This window comes from Hyperolius riggenbachi, chromosome 2 (assembly GCF_040937935.1).
Source record: "Hyperolius riggenbachi isolate aHypRig1 chromosome 2, aHypRig1.pri, whole genome shotgun sequence".
Classification (NCBI taxonomy): domain Eukaryota; kingdom Metazoa; phylum Chordata; class Amphibia; order Anura; family Hyperoliidae; genus Hyperolius; species Hyperolius riggenbachi.
In genome coordinates this window covers 126048793-126068292 of record NC_090647.1, presented here as the reverse complement: position 1 = coordinate 126068292, position 19500 = coordinate 126048793, and the positions used below count along the sequence as shown (strand labels likewise).

The 19500-nt window shown below is 42.0% G+C and overlaps 1 protein-coding gene across 3 annotated transcripts in view; it reads right to left on the bottom strand.

Annotated features, from left to right (window-relative positions):
* LOC137545769 (fidgetin-like protein 2) overlaps positions 1-17129 on the bottom strand; it is a 140826-nt gene extending 123697 nt beyond the window's left edge. For all 3 annotated transcript variants that reach the window (XM_068267366.1, XM_068267365.1, XM_068267367.1), the window contains exon 1: positions 16952-17129. The gene's annotated coding sequence lies outside the window, so the exon portion shown is untranslated. The remainder of the gene's footprint in view (positions 1-16951) is intronic.
* Positions 17130-19500: the final 2371 nt, after the last annotated feature.

Below are 19500 nucleotides of genomic sequence, written 5' to 3'. Positions count from 1 at the left end.
CAAACAAGTGTCATATTTGATGCAGCCATTCCTGCAATAAAATGTGAGGTTTCAATTTATCTCTCATACAAAACCACCATCACACCTTGCAGTGATGCAACGATCTGAACAGCAAGCTATGATTGACTGTTATAATTGTAGATCCCATCTCAGAAATGGATTCTAATGCCTCCAATCTGACTTAACATCATTTAGAAACAAGGTGAAATAATGCTCAGCATAGTGTTGAACAACTGCATTCAAACTGGCAATTTTCCCAGACTGTAAATTATCCTAAACATAATCCAAAAGGCAGTTAGTTGGTAATGTCTTAATTTCTGGAAGTACTCATAAATCCTCTGACTGCATTTTATCCATGAAATCTCTGGATGAGTGTACAGCACTCAATACATTGGCCTCGATTCATAAAAGTGCCTACGAGCGGGGAAAGTCGAGCGGGGAAACACCGCTGTCGGTATTTCCGCCTTCAGGGTGGTAATTCATAAAAATTTAGCTAGTTGTGACAGGCGTGCGGAGATACTCCGCTGTAGGCAGGCGTTAGGCTGTCGGGAGACATGCGGAAACAGGAGAAGCAGGCGGAATCCCTCCGTGCGGTGTTCTCTCTGCAGCTGCTTGGGAGGTCTGTCCCATTCACTGCAACGGATTCCGCACGCTTCTCGCCACATCAGAGGTAGCGGTAATACCCGTCCGCATACCGCTACCTCTAATCTTTATGAATTGACATTTGTTACTTTTGCTGTGATAATCACCGCGCAAGGCGGTGATTTATCACTCTGCTCGTGGATGTCGGCTTTTCATGTGGAAAAAGCCTTTATGAATACAGATTTGGCTGTGTGGTCGGTAAAGTGAGCCGTTTTCAGCATTTCCTCATGCGGAAATGCTTTATGAATCGAGGCCATTGAAGATAGTGTTAGGTATAGGTAGGGGGAGGTAAGTGGTATGCATAACTAGAGAGGAGAGAAGTGTTAGGCATGGGAGGGGGGGGGGGGGGGTAATGTCAGGCATGGGTGGGTAGTGTTAGGCATAGGTTGGTGGAGGTCAGTGTTAGGCATGGGAAGTGGGGAGAGTAGTGTTAGGTATATGTAGGGGGGAGGGTAGTGTTAGGTATATGTAGGGGGGAGGTTAGTGTTAGGCATAGGTGGGGGGATAGTGTTAGGCATAGGTAGGTGGGAGGTTAGTATTAGGCATAGGTAGGTGGGAGGTTAGTGTTAGCCATAGGTAGATGGGAGGTTAGTGTTAGCCATAGGTAGTGGGAGGTTAGTGTTAGGCATAGGTAGGTGGGAGGTTAGTGTTAGGCATAGGTAGGTGGGAGGTTAGTGTTAGGCATAGGTAGGTGGGAGGTTAGTGTTAGGCATAGGTAGGTGGGAGGTTAGTGTTAGGCATAGGAAGGGGGAGGGTAGTGTTAAGCATGGGTATGGGGGAGGGTAGTGTTAAACATTGGTATGGGGGAGGTTAGTGTTAGCCATAGGTAGGTGGGAGGTTAGTGTTAGGCATAGGTGGGTGGGAGGTTAGTGTTAGCCATAGGTAGGTGGGAGGTTAGTGTTAGGCATAGGTAGGTGGGAGGTTAGTGTTAGGCATAGGAAGGGGGAGGGTAGTGTTAGGTATGGGGGAGGGTAGTGTTAGGCATGGGTATGGGGGAGGTTAGTGTTAGCCATAGGTAGGTGGGAGGTTAGTGTTAGGCATAGGTAGGTGGGAGGTCAGTGTTAGGCATAGGTAGGTGGGAGGTTAGTGTTAGGCATAGGAAGGTGGGAGGTTAGTGTTGGGCATAGGTCTTGGGAGGTTAGTGTTAGGCATAGGTAGGGGGTACGTTAGTGTTAGGCATTACTAGGGAGGAGGTAAGAGTTAGGCATACATAGGTGGAGGTTAGTGTGGTAAAAGACTAGGACTATGGCAGTTCAAATAATGCAGCATAGGTTCGCTGATATTCACTTCAGATGCTCAAAATGCTTGGAATTGGGAATTGTAGAGGAGAAAATTATTAACACATTAGTTATTGTTAATAAATTATAATGACCATAATGTAAATGCATAGCATTGCCAACATAAGTAAGTTGTTTTATGCACCATATAAAGTACAGATTATTAATGATTTACCACCCAGTGACCCCATCCACACTACACTGGTAATGGAGTCCTAATATATAATTCCTGTAATATTCTTCCCCTTTTATTACAAGTCTCCCTTATGACCTGCAACGCTCTTATGCTCATTTGCCTTTGGATGCCTATGGTCAACTTTAAAGACATTTGAGGCTATTAAAAACTATAAATAAGCATACAAATACAGATGCCCTCTATGCATAGACTCCATAGTACATTACACAGCTGTATTGTGACAGTTTATTGCATCACAAACAGAACGATTATCATGATCAGGAAAAATAAGTCGGCATTTTTTCGGAAGCAGCATGTGCATATTCCCATAATGGCACGCTCGAGCTCTCCATTACACAGCATGGCATTCCTGTACTGCGCTGGTTACTTAACACTCTGTACAGATGTAGGTATTTAGCTTTCAGACAGTGCACAAGCTCGATGACAGCTGTGTATGAATCAACCATAACAGAGAGGAAGAGATAGTGAGATGATCAGGATAAAGGGAATACAGAGCAGCGTGCCAACAATCAGGGCGATGAAGAGATCAGAGGCCAGCATTCACTGCAAGGTAAAGGGCAACTATCACAAGAATCCCTCTGCACATAAATCAGCGGAGCAAACCTCAGCATTACCAAGTGGCATTACTGTTTAGGGAACAGCTCCTTCCTTCTGGAAAATACAAAAACATGAGCTTTGGATGTGTCTTAAGCCTAGCCGTAACAGGAAGCAACATTAGGAAGGCTGAGAGTATCAGAATTCTCTTTGGTTCACAACATTACAGACAGCAGGCAGAACAAGGAGAGACTACAGTAGTGTCTCCGTTATCCAGCACCAACGGGGATTGGCTGATGCTGGATAAGAGTGCTTTCTGGTTGCTTGAAAGTGAATGGTAAAAATAGGCCCAGCTAATACAGTACAATACTCCACTCTATATACATACCATGAACTCTGTATTAAATGTTAAAATACAGTAACTGAAAGTATATTAACCTTAGGGGAGCCATGGAACCCAGTCTATAATTCCAGCGGAGCCCACAAACAGCCTCAGAAGTTGGCTGTCCTGATGCCCATCGCTTCCCCATTTCTCCTCCGTCCCGTCCTTTGCTACCAGCCTCTTACCGGGCCTCTTACTTTAGGGCCAATCTTATGGTTCACAATGGCCTGTATTAGTTAGTACTAGGCTAAAATACATTTCTTTCTATAACATTACAAATGTGTGCACATTAAAGAGAAACTGTAACCAAGAATTGAACTTCATCCCAATCAGTAGCCGATACCCCATTCCTCATGAGAAATATTTTCCTTTTCACAAACGGATCATCAGGGGGCTCTGTATGGCTGATATTGTGGTGAAACCCCTCCCACAGTGTAATGTCAGGACCATGGTTGCATTGTGAGAAATAACAGCTGTTTACAGCTGTTTCCAACTGCCAAAAAAGCAAGCAGCATCTCATTCCACTGACATCACCTGCCAGCAGTAAAAATGTCACCATGTGATAAATGTTAAAATGTAAATCAGGGAGAGGAAAGATTTTTCAATGGGAAAACGCTGACTAAATCATTTATACATAATTATTGAAAAAATGAAGCACTTGTTTATTACATTATTTTCACTGAAGTTCCTCTTTAAATGATTGTGCACTTGAAAGAGAAATAGAGAATCTGCCATAGATTCAAACCACTCTGTTTTCAAACCACCCTGTTAGAAGGGCTCCATTATTTTGCCAGCTACAGATGATCCCCATTGTGCCCACTCCATTTTTTATCTGCGTAACATGCTTAAAGTGAACCCGAGGTGAAAATAAACTGATGAGATAAAACATTGTATTAATCCTCCTACTCCTAAAAATGACATTGTAGATATTTCATGGCTTTATTTTACATTTAACCATTTACAAAGTAGTTTGAATGTTTTGTTGTCTCTGTTCAGTGGCAGCCTATTAAGTTTGCCTGAGTGAAAATACATGAACTATTGACCTCTTTTCCTATCTCCCCCTGCTCTCAGAAGTTGTGTTCTGCCAGGAAAACTTTTCTGGCTGTAATTTGCTTATCAGTGAGCGTTACTATATTCCCACAAGGTACCTACAAGACAGAAGCTGTCACTTCCAGGCCTAGAAATTAACTCTACCAGGCAGCAAAATAAAACAAGTAAAACAGCCTAGTTATTAATATGTTTGCACTCTATATACACAGTTTTATCTCCTCATGTCACCTCGGGTACACTTGAACAGAAAGCTGGCACTTATTTTGCTGTATTTGTGGCACCTTGTATGGCCACATAAGTCACATGTGTCAAAGTCCGGCCCTGACAGGCAAAAGGTTAAAAAACAAAAACTGCAAATGTGCTATCAGAGCAGAGACACAAGTGACACCATTTAAAGGCCTGTAGAATGAAATATCCATTTCCAATTATGACCTGGATAGTAATTAGAACGTGCAAGTAATGCTTAATGCATCTTGCCAATGCACAACCAAGACTGCCACTTTGACTACAGAATTAATATTCAGCCTTCACTGTGAGCTCAGTGTATCTGCATGTTTTTACAGAACAGATTGGCTGCATCTTCTGAAATATTGGCCTTGTCTGTTAAATAGCAGCGTCTACTATGTGTAGACAAACCGTAGCAGCTCTAAACATTGGAGGGCGGTGTTCCATAGACTGGTACTATATTAATGAAGATTCAACTAATTAAAAATACAAAAACAAAACAAGACATCAGTGGCTAATGAGAATGACACACTCCAGCAGCATTATGTACAAACGTAAACGTGAACACCAAGTCAGTCCAGTGTGTCTTCAACAGGGTAAAAATATTTCCTGCACCAATATAACAACTGCCAACACACGTCATTAGAGCCAAAAATAATAGGCCAAGAGCTCTCTCTGCCTGTTGGGCTCTCTGACAGTAAAGTGACATCTGCAAAACATCATGCTTCAGTTAGCAACCTAAATAGTAACACAAGACAGAGCTAAAAACGCATCAAGGAACCTAAACTGTAATGGCCCGTACTCACGGGCTGCAAATGTTGCCTGTCGCCAGCACACGTGAGCGTGTGGGCGACAGGCCGGCGACAGCTCCTCGCCAGGTCCCTCCGCGTACACACGCGGAAGAGGGACCAGCGGCGAGGCGGAAGCTGTCGCCGACGTTCCTCCTCCCTCCGCCGGAAGCTCCATATACTTTAATGGAGGTTGCTGTCGCTAGTCCGCGTACTCACGCGGACTAGCGACAGTTGCGGCGGAGGTGCGGCGGCGACTGTCGCCATGCGATTGAAACTTTCAATCGCATGGCGACATGAGCGACGGGCGACAGTTCGGGGTGCGCGCGCGTGCAACGGCCCATACTCACGGGCGACCTGTCGCCGCAACACGCGCGCGCCGCGTGTTGAGGCGACAAAAGTCCCTCGTGAGTATGGGCCATAACACAAAATACAGCTAAAAACACAATATAAAGCCAGGCATTGTTTTGTCAATACAACACATACCTGCAATTTCTTTTTACCAGGATATTGGGGACATAGCATGATAGCATGTTACAATATAGAAAATTCCTGCACAATACAGGCTTATTTAGTATATATTGAGTCTGGCAATACAAAGAATGGATCAGGATTCCAACCCAACAGCAATCTCAGATCTGCACATGACTTTCTTTTATGCCACTCTAGAATCACCTTCTCGCATTCATGTATACAAGATTTCTAACATGCTTCACCCCTCCTCTGGAATCCCCTTCCACTGCAAATCTGTCACTCTCCAACCTTTGAAATCTTTAAACGCTCTCTCAAAACTAATTTTTCCCAACAAGCATACGCTCTAACTTTGGCCATTCCCCCATTCGACCTCTCGCCAGGTTGTACTCATTTCTGGATAACTTAAAACACACTGCCTCTAGATACGCATAGTATATACTACTTCACATCTTAAACCCCCCCTCCCCATTTCTTGTAAGTCTGCAAGGGCAAGGCTCTCTCACCCTTTTGTGTCTTGGAACTTGTTATTCATTTTGTGCCTTGCAATTTCTTACACGTTATTCATCATGATACAATTTGATACTGTAATTACCAATCCTGTATTTTGTTTCAGTGTCTATATTTGGTGTATACCATTGTCTGGATTAATATGTATCGCATGTTTGTTTTTTACTTTGTACAGTGCCACCGAATATTTTGGCGCTTTATAAATCAATAATAATCAGAACTCAGAGGTATAAAGAGATGATTTGCATATCCAGGCATAATGAATCATGGGAAACCAAAATTGCTTGCTGAATTCTTACAAAAATGTTGCTTTTCAGCAAGAGGGCTTTTCGATCTATTTTAGCAGCTTACACTCTCCTAGTGGTTTAGGGCCAACATGAGCTGTCTGGGTACTCTGTATTTCCACATTGTCAGTGATCTGACTAGTAAGCCTGTATGGATTACTTTATCTCTCACATCATTACACTCTCAGCGCTTACTGAATATGGGAAACACCTCATACAATATGGTATCAGAATATGATCACAGAAGTACTCAATCTTCCCTTCATTCTGACAGGGGTTACAACAAACCTCCAGCTTACATAGGTCATAGAAAATGATAAGGCTGGAGATGTGGCAACCATGCCCTGTAAAGTACTAAACTACGTATATAGTTATAGTTAAAAAGAAAATGGATTTATAGAAACAGTAATCAAGTTCTGCAATTTAATACTGGACAGATATACAGTATATGTGTGACAAACATGACTGCACCCAAAAAGAACTTTGCATCTGTCAGGATCTCTCCTGTAGCATGTTCTGTCGCTTGCAGTGGAGCTGCAACTGGGCAGTTCTGACTTGTCTGCTTGCATTCGCTTGCGCATTTGCAGTGAGTCTTATTGTCATTTGCAATCACTCTGCAGTTCAGGATGCTGTCAGGATTCCTCCTATGGTTTGCTGCAGTTGAACTGCAGCCAAACAACCCTGGATTTCCTGCATGCATGTTGCATAGTACTGCATGCATTTGTTATGTTAGTCTTTCAGCTAGCAAATGGTAATCAAGTCAGCTCAGAATTGAATGATTACCATTCAGCTGTGTGGGAATTTGCATACCTGCATCCATTGGCTGATGCCAGCATAAAAGTCTGCCTCCCATTTCAGACCCCGCCCGACATAGCGTTCAGCTCTCTGAGTTGTCGTTGGGTCTATGCTGTGAAAGTTGTTATTATAAAAATGTATAATGCCTTGCTCTGTATTTTCATGTCTGCTGGATGGTTGCTGACCTGCCGGGGTCAGTGAAGTCCTTCTGATCCTGAGAGTTTGGATTCTGCCAGCACCACGTTGGTGACTGGTAGTATTCCTTCTAGCCTTGTTCTTGCCTTGTTCTTGAGGACGAACTATAGCAGCGGTTACCATTAGTTACGATCCTACCTGTTAGTCTTGTCTATCTCAGTGTGAATGTCGCCGTCGCTGAAACAGCAACTAGATTGGTTGAGCGTTCCGTCTGTCTGTCTGTTGTCTGTCTTGTTAATTGTCATTACTTGTGCTTTAGCTAGTGAGTTATTTGAGAGCTACAGTTCATATATTGCGCATCAGCACAATATATATGTACTCTAGTCAGTCAGTATTGTATTATTTGTAATATTGTATATTGTATTGTGTACCGACCTTTGCCTGCCTCTCGACTATGAATCTGCCTAATCCTTCCAATACGACTAACATCTGAAATTACGTGTAGGACCCAAGCCTGTTACCGACTACGTCTGTTGTGCATTGTATAATTTAGCATCTAGCCCGATAGGCGACCCGGAGCTGCAGTTGCTCTGGGCAATCTTGCTCCCTTGTTCATTAATCCTGTGTCCATCTGTGGAGCCTCTTCAATTATCCAGCTACTTAGCCTTGTTGCGCTGGGTGGTCAGAAAGTATGACCCCCCCAGCATCACAGTATCCTAATTTAGCATTATTCTGGACACAAAGTCTCTAGAGAAACAAAGCATATTATCTATGTAATGAACTTTTATACTTCCAACCTTTTTTGTTATTTTGACAGAGGTCCTCTAAATAAAAACATATTTTACAATATTTTTAATGTGTGTGTTTTGTGAACAATCAATGAAGGCTCCTTAGCTACATAACCTAACAGTCAATGGCCTCTAATTAAAGTTTCTCCTAAGTTTTCTCCTAGGAGATATTGTCACAACTCATCAAATAAATACATTTGAAGCCACCAGCAAGCAAGGAACTAGTTAAATCAGTTTGATATTTCTTTTTTATTTACTTTTTCAATTACCAAGTGCTGAAAAGTTAAGCCCTGTTCACATTACAAATGCGGGCGGCCATGCGTTCAGAACGCAATGCATACGAACACACACCAGCGTGGCTGATCCCATTCTCTAAAGTAAATGGGTCACCCATGCGTTTCTGTTAAAAATGCGTGCAGCATGCGTTCCCGGAACGCATGCAGTGTGAACATCAGACAGTGCACTCTATGCACTGTCTGATGTCGTGCGTGTCGGCCTCATGCACGCGTTCCCAAAACGCGGCTGGAAACGCATGCAGTGTGAACAGGGCCTTACTTTGTAGAGAAGATGAAGAAGAAATATCTCCTAGAGAGAAATGTGACTTGCATATGGGCCTGTGCTTCCTTTATGTGTCGGTGGTATATTTGTGGTGTGGTGGCTGCTCTGCAGTGTCTGGGCCATGAAGCTAGCCTGTGCAGTGCGCTGCTGATGTAAGCGTGTGCATAATATAAACGGAGGGAAAGCACGCTGTGCAGTCCCAGCCTGGTAATGGAAATGATCACCATGAGCTTTTCCCACATCAAAAAATCCAGCGGGAGGTGTGGAATCTGGGTAATCTCACTGACACACTGCTTCAGAATTCCAACAGGACCCAGCTAACTGGGGGTGATATAAATAGATTTTACCATGTGTGCAAAATTGGAGACTTAATATGAAACACACGGGGCTTGGCTTACTAAGGTCCTGCTCACTCTGCCAGTGCGAGTAATGCTTGCTTCAGCAATAAGAGGCTCACTAGCTCGCACACTCTGCATGCAAATCAACCAGCCTGGCTAACTTTATATTTATTTGTATTTATCCTCTATAGGCAATTGCAGTGAAAACTATTATTACTGATTTATAAAGTGTCAACATAAGTAAGAAACAAACATGGGGTACATAATAACAGACTATGGTGTACACCAATAAACAAAATACAGAATTGGTACAAAATGCAGAATCGTAAAAAAAAAATAGAATTGGTAATTACAGAGACAAAATTAACATGAATGAATGTGTAAAATTCCAAGACACAAAAGGTGAGAGAGCCCCGCCCTTGCAAGCTTACAATCTAAAGACTATAACTCTATAAACATGTACCAGTATTGGTGATGTCTTAAACCACACAACAAGTATGTATGTATTTGTACTTGTATTTCTTGACGTCCTTCTCATGTATCTATGCCCCCCATCATTATGTGTCGTGTACTATGTACAGTGCTACGGAAGACGTTGGCGCTGCGTAATATGTTGGCACTTTATAAATACAATACGTAATAATAATAAAGCTACATTGTTTATTCTATGAAAAATGTTATGCAATAATTTATAGAATATATCAAAAAGATACAACTTGAGGTTTCTGAATATAAATCAATGACATCAATCAATTTACCAAGTTTAAAGCCTGGCACACACTCTCAATTATGATTGGCTAATCACTGACCAATTTGACCACCTCCACATAGTAAGAGAGCTTACCTGAACAATCTGCTCATAGCATTCATTATCTGTTGACCGTCAGACTGCATGGGGTGGTAACATTGGTCAGTGATTGGCCGATCATAATTGGAATTGTGTACCAGGCTTAAAGCAGATCTGTGACTTATTCAAAAGGTCCAGGAGACACCGGCGGTTGCAGAATGAAAAGGATCACATCGAGAGGTATGTCTGCAATAAGGCGACATGTCTATGGAAGTAGTTTTATTGTTAAAAAATGACTAAAGGGTCCTTTTAAGAATAGACACAATTATATATGTGTACATTTTTAAATCCCTTTTTACAACCGATTTGATTTTTTTATGGTGTGCTCCACTGAATAATGCATAGAAACACTACATGCTTGTAGGCAGTATTTGCCATTCACAGGAGAGGATTTAAAAAGAAAAAAGAAAAAGGGTGAGTACTCAATGTGACACTGCTTGTATTTACACTAACAAAAACTGTGGTAGGGTTTGCTCTTGGGAGTCACTCCTTTCATGAGATCAAGAGAATGTTTACAGGCTCTATGGATCCAGTGAAGGGAGTAACTTTCCAAACCCAATCATTAATCTCTCATTTTTATTAGTGGAAAAGGTATCACATACAGTGTTCCACTTTTTTGTTATACTGTGAATGCTGTAATACAGTTACTATCATCTTTCCAAGTGATCCCCCCTCACTCCCCACAGGTTCATGGAAAGGATTGCCTTCCAGAGATAGCAGATTGCAGTGAGCAGAAAAATTAATGAATATTCAAATTTCTGCTCAACAAAAAAAAGGAGGTGACAGCAAGCAAACCAAAGCCAAGATCCACCAATCAATGAACCAATTTACAGAGTTGCCAGTTGACCATCAACTTCTGTATTTGATTCATCCATTGTTACACTCATTTACGCTCATTTTTTGCATGTTTGTTCATTTTAGTCCACCTCTGAAGCCAAACATGCAAGCTCAGACGCTTGCGCACAAGGGCATGTGTAGAACAAAGCACGGCTAACTGCATTCGTGTGAAACAACTTTATGTGGGTAGTAAATATTTGTTACGGGGTACTAGATTGTGAGTTCTCCAGCCACGTAACCACACATGCATGTAACCTTGTTTTTATTTTATACTATCAAGGAAAAATATATTAAAGAACAGGGCACGTTATAAAGGATTAGGGAAGGTCAATGAGATGCAAATAATTGAGCTGATGCATGATTATGCAAATACTGTATGCAGAATTGAAAAGGAACCAATGGAACTCCTCCTCGGCAGGATTCAATTGGTCCATTTTCAAGCTGAAGAAACTTGCATATACAATTTGCAGGATTCTGCGTCAGATATGATTTATAAGCATTTTGTTGACCATCCACATAAATGATATTTTTCCATGATCACACTGGTACGGGTTTTAGAGCAGTTTACGAATACGGTATTTACCAGGAGAAAAGCAAATGGCAATGCTCATAAAATAATGCACATAACGTAAATGTATATTCTTTGCAGAATAGCAGATTATTTCAAACAAAATTATAAGAATTTTTGTGTATTCACTATAATTATTAATATTTATTTATATAGCGCCAACATGTTCTGTAGCGCTGTACATAGTACAAAACAAACAATAGGGGGCATATATACATGAGACATTAAATACTCTGGACAATCAGGACGTGTGGGTTGAGACATCACCAATACTGGTACGTGTTCATATGATAAATTACAGCAGAATAAGAAGCACTAGGCGGAGGTCCCTGCCTTTGCAAGCTTACGATCTAGAGGGCAGTGCGTTGGAGACATTAGGATTATCATTTTAGGCTTAAATGCATTAGGCCAGTTGCTAATCATACTTTTTGTAGGTATGAATACCTCCTCCTTCGTAATCCTATGAGGCAAGGGGATACTCAGCCTGTTATGACCATGCAGATATAGTCTTCACCTTAGTGAACTCATTCATGTGCAGTCCCATGGCTGGATTGACGCATGCGCATGTTTGCATGTGTATAATCACAGTAACGTATCTCTGTTATATAGTCCAAGATCCACAGTCCAGTGAACACGCTTACAACTACAGAAAATGAAGCTCCATTTCCATTGAAATGGAACGAAAGACTTCTGGGTTACAAGCCTGATGCAACAAAATGATATTAATACTCGGCTACTGAGAGTATTACAAATAAAATTAAACATCAATTATTTTCTTGCTTTGCAAAATAAATTTCCTTTAAAAGGGCGTGACGTTAAAGGTCTGGATTAATGAAAACATTAATTGTTTGTTTGTTTTTAAATCTTTTTATTGTGGCAAGATGGAATTGGTAACTTTGCCTTACTGTAAAGCTGGCCACTAACGGTCCAATTTCTAGCGAAAAATCGTTCGAGCGATCAGAAATTCTGATCGGACGAAAAATCGTTCACTACACCATCAGCTAACCAATCTTTGCTTCCTATTTATCACGACCACCAAGAAAATCCAAATTTTCGTTCGCCGAAAATTCATTCAGGCGACATTTTTTTCACTCGTTCATAATCGATTGTGTCCACCAATGGAGATTATTTACAACCAATCCGATCAGAATTTCTGATCGCTCGAACGAATTTTCGCTAGAAATTGGACCGTTAGTGGCCAGCTTTAGGGCTGTGAGAGGTGCTAATAATATACCACTGAGCAAAAGACGTAAAGATAAAACAACAACAACAAAAAGCCTTAGCAGCAGATTCACCAGTCAAATGGCTTTACAGCACTAATGCCCCATTACTATTCTTTTTGAAGTATTCTGATTTTCAGCAAAGCATACATATTACGGTATTTTAAGGCCTTACATACCAGCAACTTTAAAAACATTCAAAACATTTCAGGCGTTCATATAAGTGAACAAGTTGTCTGAGGCTAGGTTCACAGTGGGCAGTTGCATAACGCAGGCGTTATGAGTGTGAACTGCAATGGAGAATGGATATAGACTTTAGTACAAAGCCTGTACGCAGCGAGTTAGAAAAATGTGATCACATTGCATTACTGTGAACAGGCCCATAGAATTGTATGGTGAGTGAGTTGACATGCTGAATTATTCTGCAGTGCAACTGAGCACTGTGAACTAGGCCTTACTTTGCAAATCTGACAAGGTTCCCTTTATGCAGCTCTAGTAATAAGTGCAAAAAATGTCATATTACATTATCCTAACAGAAGGGTAATCTAGGTGGATATTCTTCAGTATAAGGGCCCTTTTATACCGCGTCCGTAGCGTTGTGCCAAAACAGACAATATCTATTGTCTCGCAATTATATTCTTATGGGGCTTTCACAGTGCTAGTCTAGTTTAGGGGATCCAGCAGGAAAACTCATAGGGAACAGTTCTCCATTCACAGCACCCTCTACAGCACTAAGTGTTGTGATTGGCTGAATAGGGTGGGTGTAGTTTACTACAACCTATCTGAAACCTAGCCATTCAAGAGCATGCTGTCCACCCAGTCACATTAGAGGGATTTCCCTATGAAGTTTCCTGCTGGGTCCCCTAAACTAGACTAGCCCCGCTTTCACATTAAGGGCTTGATTCACTAAACGGTTATATGACAAATAGCACACCTTATCAAAGATAACACACTTTATCAAAGATACCACACCTTGTCATAGTTAACATGCCTTATCAGAGTAGCATAGCGAGCACTACGAACTTATGCCTGCTTATTGGCAATGGCATTTGTCCTGCCCTGAGCCCCTGCGGGTTTGTAGCACTCGCTATGCTACTCTGATAAGGTGTGCTATCTTTCATAAGGTGTGCTATATTTGATAAGGTGTGATATCTGTGATAAGATGTGATATCTTTGATAAGGTGTGCTATTTGTCATATAACGGATAAGTGAATCAAGCCCTAAGGGCCCATTCACACTTGAGCTTTTTGCCATTTCGGCAAAACGCTCAAACGCTAGCGCTTTTCAATAGCGCTAGTGCAATGAAACCCTTTGGGCCCGTTCTTACTTGGGTGATTTGCGCTAATCGCCGCAAATCGCCCCAAAACGCCAAACGCAAACGCATAGCCTGCACCATTTTCAGGTGGTTTCCTGTCGATCGCGTTTCAGTGCTATAGAAACGCTAAACGCGATCGCTGGGGCCTAAGTGTGGTGTAGCAGGTTTCGACGCAGTAACACACAGAATGCTGTGCATCAACTGGGTAATGAGTTTACAGTGGCAGTGAGGCATACATTCATTGTACTGTATGCTTCGCTGTATTGTTGCACCACAATGGCTTTTAGGTTATGCAGCTCTGCGATCTTATTACAATGCGCTCAGTGTGAAAGGGCCCTTAGGTAATATTCACACAATGCGCATTGTACTATAATGATAATAGGACATTAGGTTCGGTGGCATATGCACGTTGGATTACATTGTAGGCGTGCAAACTAAGCTGCACACCACTGGACACCGTATTGCAAGTTATGTCCACATTACCGGAAGAAGCTGATTTTGAAATCCATCGCGATGTCCGCATGAGCATCACAGTGGATTCAGGGTCAACTTAGAAAAACGCTTTGCTCTTTTATTAATGAAAGCAAAAGTAATTAATGGTTATAAGATTAGGAGGTGTAAGCGGACTGTGATAATGCTGATCACATAAACTGAAAAGCTGCAGCAACACACATATAACACCACCTGACCCCTCTCTGACTAAAATATTAAGACAAAAACTGGAGAAAACGTTGATCGGAGGCAGAACATCGAATCATATTCCAGTAGTCAAATGTCTGCTACACACCGTGCAATTTCCCATCAGATTGATGGTTAAGTCGATTATTTCCAGCAGGTCTGATCTGATTTTCGATCATTTTTCTGATAGATTTAACTATCACTTATGTGCAACATCGATCACAAAGACGATCGGAAATCAGATCGGACCTGTCAGAAATAATCAATTGGACAGTAAATCTGATGGGAATTGCTTGGTGTATACCAGGCTAAATGCAACAAGAAATCTGATAACGTACAACTCCTCCACTTTTACTAACTTTTCATTGCACTAGCCTTGATAAATCATCCATATTGCATTCTATAGTAAACATATATGCATAAAGGCTTGTTTTGCATTAGCAGCAAGCCCATTAGAGCACTATAAGCAGCCTGGCTTTCTAATGCTTGCCACACGCAGGTCGATCACAATCTGATCTGACAAGCAATCAATCCCCTCCTCAAAGGGAAACTATCAGGTACACCTTGTCCACTTCATCTTGATTATATTTCAGCAGAAATCTAATGGTGAATTGATTGGTATGGTGTTGCTCAGTACATAGTATGCTGAACCCCCCACCCACTGGAGGGAAATCTTTTAACAAGCCCTATCAGCCATTCCATTGATAAAACTGCCCAAAAATCGACTGAAAGTCGATCAGTGGGTTATGCTGGGAGTAACCCTGGCAGATTTCTACAATGTGAATTGGCTGGATATATAGAGATGTGTATGGGCAGCATGATATCCCAGCCTGTTCTGCTGCGCTGTACTGTGTAATCACCTATTGTGTTCACTGGCCACAGTCTCCTGCCTGCTGCTCTGCTTGCACAGGTCTCAGCCCATAGGGAAGGCACACTGCTGTAGAGCTTGCTTTTAAAAATGTATATCGGGCAGTGTTTCCACATTTCTACCTAGTACCCTGCTGGCCCATAAAGATTTTGTGTACCGCTACCACTACTACCAATGAAAGATTGTTTATATTGCACTATCAGACACAACTTTCTAACTTGTTCCAAACAAACTTTGTAAGGCCTAGTTCACACTAAAAATCGCTAAGTCTAATTGAAACCGCTTAGTGCCTTTTTGTATCAATTTGCAGTAGTGTTTCTGGGAAAGAGTCTAGCAATTTTCTACTTATGCCTAGCGATTTTGTAGCGTTTGGGTTTAGCGATTTTCTAGTTCTTGTACACTTTGATCTGGAAGTGAACAGCTTTTGGCAAACAACGCTTTGAAAAATTACTCTGCTCAGCAATTTTGATAGCGATTTTACAGTTTTCCTATACTTTATATTGAGGCATAATCGCCTCCAAAATGCTGCAGGTCATAGGTTTGCGTTTGGGGAAAAAAAATCCCATCACTCTGGTGTGAACTCGCCCATAGAAGGACATTAGCCAAGCGCTTTTCTAAACTATAGCGCTTTTGAAAGCGCTCTTGGTGTGAACCAAAAATAAAATAAAACAGCATCTAGCTTTGTAGCAAAATAAATTCACGTTGTGCTTCATTGCAGCATCTTACTAGAGAATTAAAAGACCTCTCCTATATCTAGGATTCTTATTTTCCAGTTTGCACAGTCAACACCAGCGGATTAAGTCCAAGGTAGCACATCAATGAAACAATGCTGCAGGTGACATCTGCCTGTCACAGTGATCTCTCCACTTTTATCCACAGAGATAACCGGAGGTGATGAGTATTTCAGCTTTGATAAAGTTTTTCCCTTTCAGAAGCTAAAAAAAGCCTCCCCCAGTCTGCCTGGCCTCGCTTAGCTGGATTTGCTGCTACTGCACAGACCCTCTACAAATCATGATCAGTGAGTGAATCTGCTTCCCCTATCCCAGCATTATTACCCAGATGATCAGATCAGTATCTGATACATTACAGCACAATGTGGAAGCATAAAATGATCCAGCAAACCAGCCGGATTCTCTCCAATACAGATATGCCATTGTACAGTACAGTCAGCAATATGATGCCACTCCTCTAAGGACTGCCAACCCTCCATTCAGAAAAATCATACATACATGTACTCAGTCCAGCCTACTTCATAATTACAGCAAACTCCGACATTTCTATTGGACGAGTTATGCAAAGAGGAGGTTTAAATGTTCACGTTGTCCTACTAGATTATAAACATGCAACACTTCTAGACGTGTAGAATGTAAAATGCTAGTCAAAGTTTTACAAGTTGAAATGAAAAAAGAAAAAGTAATCAAAAAAGTGGTGTCTAATAAATAAAGTGATAAACTCCAGCCTGATCTGCAGGGAAGCCCACAGCAGTGCCTGGATGACTGGGCTGAGCAATGCTTGCTTTTCTGGCAACAAAAGGCAGAGCAGGCTGATGCAGGACAGCTGCTGCCTGCAGATCCAGCAGCCCATATAACCTGGAAAATAAGAGTTTCCATGTCCGCATGCATTCCTGGCACAGGCATCCCCTTACCTCCTCGTCCCAGTACAGATGCTCCTTCAAATGTGCTCTTTAGTAATCCAGAGTAGGCAAAAGCAAAGGGACCAAAGCGAAGCCGTGTGCGGGACTGAGCAGCATTCTTGCTGTGACAATGTGAGCGAGAGAGGGAGAATGTGACAGCAGGCTGCCTGGACTGCAATCACTGGGGCATCCCCCCTGCCTCCCCTCCCCCTACCACATCCCTTCAGCTTCTCTCACTCCTTCCAAAACTATATGAGCCAGCAGTGAGGGAAAAGTGACCAATCGCGCATTCGTGGCTGCGTCTCCCTACAGTGCGGTCATCTGCGTCCCTCTCCGTATCCCAAAGGCGACACACGTCGGGATGGAGAAGGCGTGCGGGCGCTGCTAATAGACACACTACTTGCTTGGAAGGGAAGCGGCAGGGCAGAGAAAGTGCATGGAAGGAACGCCTCTTACTGCTTCTAATAGTTACATTGGACATGCTTTTTTTTTCCTCTCTTTTTGCCGAGTGACCTCACAGAAACAATGCAAATGTACTACTGCCAGCATACCTACATTGTCTCCCTTTACAACTCCTGCAAACAGAATAGATTTTTTTTTTAAACTGCTAACATGCCTTAGGGCTGGAACCAACTAGAGCGATTTTGTGAGCGTTTAGGGAGCGATTCAAACCGCTAGAGATTTCCCTAAACGCTCAGCTAATGTTAATGGATGGGCTAATTTCCACTGGAGCGATTGCGATGAACAAAATCGCAAAAGCAGGACATGCGGCATGTTTAGCGTTTCTGCAATGTAAAGTATATAAACGCTGGAATAATCGATCATCAAAACCTACACAGAGCGATTTTGCTAGCGTTTTTACATTACTGCACACTGTAACCAAATTAAAATTAATTAAAAGGACCAATCAGAATTTGAATCGCTAATCGCTAAACAACCACTGGCAAATTGATTACACTTTTTAAAATCGCTACCGAAAACGCTCATGAAATCGCTTACAAACCGCTCATACAAAGAGCTAGCCATTGCAATTAGCGATAGCGCTTTGTAGTGGGTTCCAGCCCTAACTGATTTTGTGCTATTCTGTATTTAAATTTACACATTATATTTTTATTCCTTTTACATTATTCCAAATGTTGAGGCTATGGTCACAGTGGCCGTTGTGTTGCATTTGCAGCCACAGCAGGAACTCAGTGGATCGGGAAAGTGGCACCGCACATTACTTGCGCATTGTGTCGCATACAGTGAAGCATAGTCAATGAAAATGATGCTTCACTGTTTTACAGAAATGCACTGCATGCGGTGCTTTACCATGCTGCTTGCATTTATACTGCAATGTACCTGTGAATGTGGCGTGCATTGCAGTGCCGCAAGCCGTGTTACAAAGTGACCGTTATACCGCAAAGCACCACTGTGAACCTAGTCTCAGCTATAACCGAATGATTTGGGGAATTTTTAGAAAACCAGTATAGTGAGTTTGATCTAAGAGGGTTCTTTCACACTAATATGTTGCATTGTAACGGACAGTTTTTGCGCACTGTTGCGCAGTGTGATTCAAAGTCTGTGAATATTCCACACTTTATCAGTTGCAAAGCAACAAAGTGGATTCAATTGTTACAATGCAGAACATGTGGTGCATTAATAGAATCGCACATGTTGATGTACACAATGCAAATCGATGACAATGCAATGGCTGTACATTTCTGCATGTTGACCCGCACAATATTAGTCAATGAAGGTGCACTGAAATATGTTATAGATGGATGTCAGATGCTTCTTTGCATGCGTTACATACATGCCACCGCAAATGGTTTAGTTGCATTGCGTTATGTGTAAATTATAACCCAACATATTGTAACACCCCAGTGTGAAACTAGCCTAATGAGTAGTAAAATGAGTGCAGTAGCAGGGATGGGCTATTAGTGTACTGCTGCTAGACACTGGTCTGTCTCTCCCTAACTAATAGCCTCTGTGGAATTGGCTGCTCAATGAAGCCGACTTCTTCCCTTATGCCGGGAATGCACGGGTTGATTCTGGCGCTCGATTCTGTGCTCGATCGTTTTGCCCACTCGATTCTCTCATCTTCCGCTCGTTTTTCTTTTTTCAATTCACTTTAATGACAAGTCGAGCGGCAAAACGATCGAGCGGTGATCAGACACGTCGGAAATTATCTAACTATCTAATCAGCTCAGAATCGAGCCATGTATTCCCAGCATTTCATTCAATTGCATTAAAAGATACAATATCCTGCTGCTGTCTCCTACTTCTGTTTGCTAATTATAATTTACTTCGAATCAAAGCAACTAGTACTGCTGCTGCTGGTACAACTGCTTTATGGTAGGTGGCACAGTGTTTATGTGAGTTTCCTCTGAAAACCCCAAAAACATACTAAGGAGAAGAAGGTAACTGGCTCCCCCAAGGAATGGCCACAGTGGTGAGTTCACACTATGCACGTTGCTGCATGTAAATGCACTGCCCAAACAATTGCACAGTTTAAAGGGTACCCCAACTGAAATGTGACATAATGAGATAGATATGTGTATGTACAGTGCCTAGTACAC